Genomic DNA, 6,156 nt, shown 5'->3' with positions numbered 1-6,156 from the left:
CCTACATATGAGATCTTTGTGGTATCCCGTTTTGCTTGATGAATGGAGGAATGTCATTGTCAGCCTTTGTTCTGCTCCAGGAGTATGTGGCTGTTTCTCATTGGGCACTAACCGGGTCACTACAGAGCCTTTCATTTGCTGTTGGAATTTCTCTGTATGCACTACTTGGATACTTTATTCGACCATGGCGGATTTTGGTCACTGTGATCAATATTGAAGGCATGCTCATTTTGTTGCCCTCTTTGTAAGTTGGAGATTCAGCATGTATGAGAGGAAAATGTGAATTAGAAACGGCAATTTTATGGTTCAGGAGGAAAATTTTGTTTTTGGATCCTGGCTATACTATAATTTATTTTAGACTAAATCCCATAAAGGATTAACTGCAATCGTCTGTGATGCCATAGAGGAAGTTACTATACTCATGTGATCTGAGAGTCCAGGAGAAAGCAGCATAAAAAGAAGTTGGTGTGAGGGAATGTTCCCATAACCGTAAATATGTTACAATAAAGTTAGTGTTTGCAAAAAAAAAATCCCCCGTGCCCTCTCATAAACTAATTAATGCCTTCTCCATGTCCCCTATGTATTCTCCATAGCCACTTCTTGAGGATCAACTATGGGTAGACCTAGACCTCAGGAGCCATGGGCGGGATTCTCCGACCCCCCGTCGGGTCGGAGAATCGCCGGGGGGGGGGGGGGGGGGCGCGGTGTGAATCCCCCCCGCCGCTCCGACGCCAGCTGCCAAATTCTCTGGCGCCGGTTTTCGGGCGAGGGCGGGGATCACGCAGTGGCCCCCCGGCAATTCTCCAGGCCCTGATGGGCCGAGCGGCCGCCCATTTTCGGCCAGTCCCGCCGGCGTGAAATGGACATGGTCCATCCTGGCGGGACCTGGCTTGGTGGGCGGCTAACGGAGACCTCAGGGGAGCGTGGGGGGATCCGGCCCTGGGGGGGAGGGTATGGGGGGCCACGGTGACCTGGTCCGCGATCGGGGCCCCCCGATCTGCGGGTGGGCCTGTGCCGTGGAGGCACTCTTTCCCTCCGCGCCGGCCTCTATAAGGCTCCACCGTGGCTGGCGCGGAGAAGAAACCCCCTGCTCATTGGCAGGAAACAAGCCGGCGGTTCTGCGCATGCGCCAACTCACGCCGCGCACGGCGGCTCTTCGGTGCCGGTTGGCGCGGCGCTAACCCTGCCAGCGGCGGCCTAGCCACCGGAAGTGCAGAGGATTACGCAACTTCCGGGCAGCCCGACGCCAGAGTGGTTCGCGCTGCTCTTGGCGCCGGCGTCGGGCCGTCCCGCCAATTGCGTAAGAATCCCGGCCCATGTCTTTGAAATTGAAATTTAAGAAACATTCTCACAGTCTAACAGCTGCCATTCAAACACACTTCATATTGAAAAAATCTCTCTTCTTAATAACCATGCAAATTTAAATCCACTCAAGCAGTCAGTATGTTGCAAAAACAAACATTGATTCACTTACATCAAAGACAGATAATCCTTTAATAACCTCTTAAACCTGTCAATTAAATTGTCAACACAGCCTCCTGCTGCAATAAAAACAGTAAGTGCCAGAAAACCTCAGCTTGTCTGGCAGGATCCATGGAAAGAGAAAAACAGAGTTAACATTTTGTGCCTAATCTGACTCTTCTTCAGGATCCAATGAGGACAGAATGGTGGCACAGTAATTAGCACAGCATCTAGGTCCTGAATTCAATTCCGGCCTTGGGTGACTGTCTGTGTGCAGTTTGTACTTTCTCCCTGTGTCTGCATGAGTTTCCAACAGGGGTTCCAGTCTCCTACCTACCACAGTCCAAAGATGTGCAGGTTAGATGGGGTTACGGGGATAGGATAGGGGAGTGGATCTAGGTAGGGTGCTCTTTCAGAGGGTCAATGCAGACTCAATGGGCTGAATGGCCCCCTTCTGCACTGTAGGGATTCTAAGATTATATGGAACAGGAGAATTTCCGAGTACATTTTTATTTAACTGTTTTGAATTTTGCTGGAATTTTGACCAATGGAAAAGGTACTCTAATGCATCTCCAAAGTTTTATGGTCAATATAATAGTGAATTTAACTTTCCCAGACAGAGTTCTTTGATGAATCAGTGTTTGTTAAATCACATCTACAGTACAATATAGTATATAACAGCATCATTTGAAGTTGTCAAAACATTTAACCCTTTCTTACCTGTCACCTGAGGAAGGAGCAGTGCTCCGAAAGCTAGTGTTTGAAACAAACCTGTTGGACTTTAACCTGGTGTTGTAAGACTTCTTACTATGGAAATCTATGGAATCCCTACAGTACAGAAGGAGGCCATTTGGCCATCGGGTCTGCACTGACCCTCTATAAGAGCATTCTAGCTAGGCTCAATCCCTCCCCAGCTCAACATCCCCACCATAAAATATCCCTGATGCTCCACTACTTCATGGGCTCACCTGTGTTCCTAGCATCTCTTTCAAATTTAAATGTTGAACAGTCCCTTCAATTTTCTCCTCCTTCTAAGCTCTAGTTCTAATTTGCTTTTTCAAAGCTCTTTTAAATAAACCAGAGTTAAGTCGTCCACCTGAAGCAAACCATTAGCAGCTTCAGGGGCCAACCTGCTATATCACTACAAACCTGGTGCTCTTTTTACTTTATACTGTAACCCAAATTTTGTTGTCTGTCGTCCCAAAGATTCCGGACGAGCCCCCAAATTATATCATGGTCAATTCCAGCCCCACTTGTCACTAAATCATAACACAAGTGTATTGATCAATAATTCTTATAAAAATACCCAAAGTCTTTGGCCTTTGGCTGCCCAATAATTACAGTTACCAGGTTTGTAAGTTGAAACACAATTACAGTTTATTTATAACAAGAATAATGATGAAATACACAGCGGGTACATTTGGTTAGATATTAATAAGTACCTAACTCCTACTTTGACTTGCCTCTCCACCCTCTACACACACGCACACAAGAGAGATAAGTGCAGAGGGGTAAAACGGGGGGAAAAACAACTGAAAGAGAAAAGAGTCTTTGCTTCAGATGATGGTGCTGAGGATGGCGTTCTTCACAGTAAGCTTGGAAATCATAGCTTTTGTATTTCAGCCCGTATTAGTTTCCCCCGTGTTATAACCTGCCTGCTTACCATTGGCTGGGGACTAATGACAATCCCACAACCTGTGGGAGTATGAGCTTCCCCAATGAGGGGGGCGGAGAAATCATTAGCAGACTCCCTGTATAAATAAAGCTGGCCAGTTTGGAACCAGCAGGAAGGAGTGAGCAGCAAGTGAGGTTGCACATATATATGTTATTGTAAATAAATGTTATTTCTTTGTATCCTTAAAACTCGTGCTGGATTCTTTGTGGCCCTCACAAAACCGCGTGTCTGTGTGGGTTTCCTCCCACAAGTCCCGAAAGATGTGCTTGTCAGGTGAATTCTCCCACTGTGTACCCAACAAGGCACCGGAGTGTGGTGACTAGGGGTTTTCACAGTAATTTCATTGCAGTGTCAATGTAAGCTTACTTGTGACAATAGTAGAGATTATTGTGATTGCTATTGATTGGCAGATCACCTAACTGGTGGGAGGGAAATACTTGGCGTATTTAAAGGCAGTTTAAGGAAAAGGGCATTTTAATTACAGGCAACTGGAAAGCAACGACCAGACATGGCAAACCAAGGATTATCATCTAGGCCCTTTCCACTTCTCAGTTGCAGCACAGGTGATGCTAGTAAAGGAGGTCAGCAGGAGGAAGTATGCCTTCTTCTCACCAAGAGACAGGAAAGCACACTGCAAGGTTATGAGACTGCAGTAAACAAGTGGAATTGCATGTCAAAACCAGGAATATCAGCCCCAGAAATTAGCAGCAATGCAGGAAAAACGTTTAATGACCTTACCAGTGTTGCTAAAGTAAGACTGCTAACGCTCGCAACACTTTGTGCATAATCTTGCACTACTAGAAATGCCGGTACTCCCACAACCCTCCATCCCACAATTAATACTCTCCCCCAATGAGAGTGGACTTCAGTTCACCTCCTTCTTCTAATGCCATGCTCCCAATGCCTTCTCACACTTTAAAAATATATATTTTTATTCAGGAACTTGCGTAAACAAACAACAAACGAAACAAATAAAAGCAGAAATAAAATTATAGAACGTAATAAATAATCAGCACCCAATCCCCCCCCACCACCCTGCCATGCCCACTCCTCCCGTCCTGCCGTCCCCATGGGCGGCACAGTAGCACAGTGGTTTGCCTGTTGTTTCACAGCACCAGGGACACGGGTTCAACACCTGCTTTCGGCGGCTCCGAGTACCCCCATCCAAGCAAAATCCGTCTCCAGCTATCACGGAGGCAAAGACCAAGACATCGGCCTCTCTTGCCCCCTGGACTCCCCGGTCTTCTGATACTCCAAATATCACTACCTCTGGACTCGGGGCCACCTTTACCCCGAACACTTCGGACATTATGTCTGCAAGCCCCTGCCAGAACCCCTTTATCTTCGGACATGCCCAAAACATGTGGACATGATATGTAGGTCTCCCCCCGCACCGCCCCACCTGTCATCTACTCCCTCAAAGAACCTAGTCATCTGCGCAGCCATCATATGCGCCCTGTGTATTACTTTGAACTGAATAAGGCTCAGCCTCGCACACAACAAAGACGTATTCACCCTCCGCAGGGCCTCCTCCCACGTTCTAGCCTCCCCCTCCCCACCCTTCTCTTCCTCCCACTTCTGCTTTATGTCCCCACAGGGGTCCCCTCCCAATCCAATGGCTCCTTGTAGACCTTAAAACACCTTCCCTCCCCTAACTCCTCCTTTAACAACACCTTATCCTGCAGCCCCAAGGCCGGCAACCCGGGAAATAACGGCGCTTCCCTCCTCACAAAATCCTGGACCCGATATTCCTGAAAGCATTCCCCCTGGGCAGCTCATATTCTTCCTCCAGGTCCTCTAATCTCACAAAGCTGCCACCTAAGAACAGCTGCCTGAATCGCTCAATCCCTGCCTGCCACCAAAACCTTGCATCCAGCACTCCTGGTGCAAACCATTGATTATCTAGATCGATGCACACACCAAGGCACCCTGCAGTCTCAAATACCGCCTCCACCGCCCCCATACCCTCAAAGCTGACATCACCACTGGGCTCACGGAGTATTTGGCTGGTGAGAACGGCAGAGGTGCCATTAGCAATGCCCCAAACTCGTTTCCCTACAAGAAACTGCTTCCATCTGCTCCAAACATCCTAACCCCCCAATTCCCCTTCCCTGTCCACACTCCCCCAAAAAACAAGGAAACAGAAAAAGGTGCACTCACCCTTAATGCTCCCCAAAAACCCCGCCACCAAACTCAACAGAACATTTCAAAGGGGAAAAAGTTTCCCAAGAACAAAGAACATTCGCACAAACCTCTCCAAAGTTCAATGTCCTCCTTTTCCTGCCAGTCCATTGTCCCTCAAAAACTCCATTGTCATCTCAGGCGTCCCAAAATAATCTTCTCGATTCTGGAAAGTCACCCAGACGCAGGCGGGGTACAGCACTCCAAACGTCACCTCCTTCATGAAGAGGGCAGCCTTGAGCCGATTAATCCCGGCCCTCCTCTTCACCAGTTCTGCACCCAGGTCTTGGTACACCCACAGCTCATTCCCTTCCCAGGTGCACTTCCTCGTCTGCTTCGTCCCCCGAAGAATCGTCTCTTCATCCAGAAAGTGGTGCAACCGCACCACCATCATCCTTGGCGGCTCGCCCATTTGCAGCCTCCTCATCAGCGGCCTCCAGAGGCTGGTCGAAAGCCCTCTCCCCAATCAGCATCTCCAACATTTTGGCCACATACCTGTCGACCTCCGCTCCTTCAATGCCTTCGGGCATCTCAACGATTCTCAAATTTTGTTTTCTGGAGCAGTTCTCCAGATCCTCCACCTTCTCCTTCAGCCTCTTTTGGGTCTCCCGCATCAGCCCCACCTCAGCCACCAACGAGGCCAGCTGCTCCTCGTGCTCCCCCACCGCCTCCTCCACTTTCTAGATCGCCCGGCCCTGGGATTCCAGCCTCTGCTCCACTCTCTCAATACCTGCTTTAAGTGGCTCCGCCACCTTGGCCACGTCCTCCAGGGCCTCCCTCCTCTGCTGACTGAATTTAGTGTTTGAAAGTCCACCAGCTGCTCTGTTGACCACTGGGCA

The sequence above is a fragment of the Scyliorhinus torazame genome, chromosome 6 (genome assembly GCF_047496885.1).
Source record: "Scyliorhinus torazame isolate Kashiwa2021f chromosome 6, sScyTor2.1, whole genome shotgun sequence".
Lineage (NCBI taxonomy): Eukaryota > Metazoa > Chordata > Chondrichthyes > Carcharhiniformes > Scyliorhinidae > Scyliorhinus > Scyliorhinus torazame.
Note: the sequence above shows the minus strand (reverse complement) of the source record.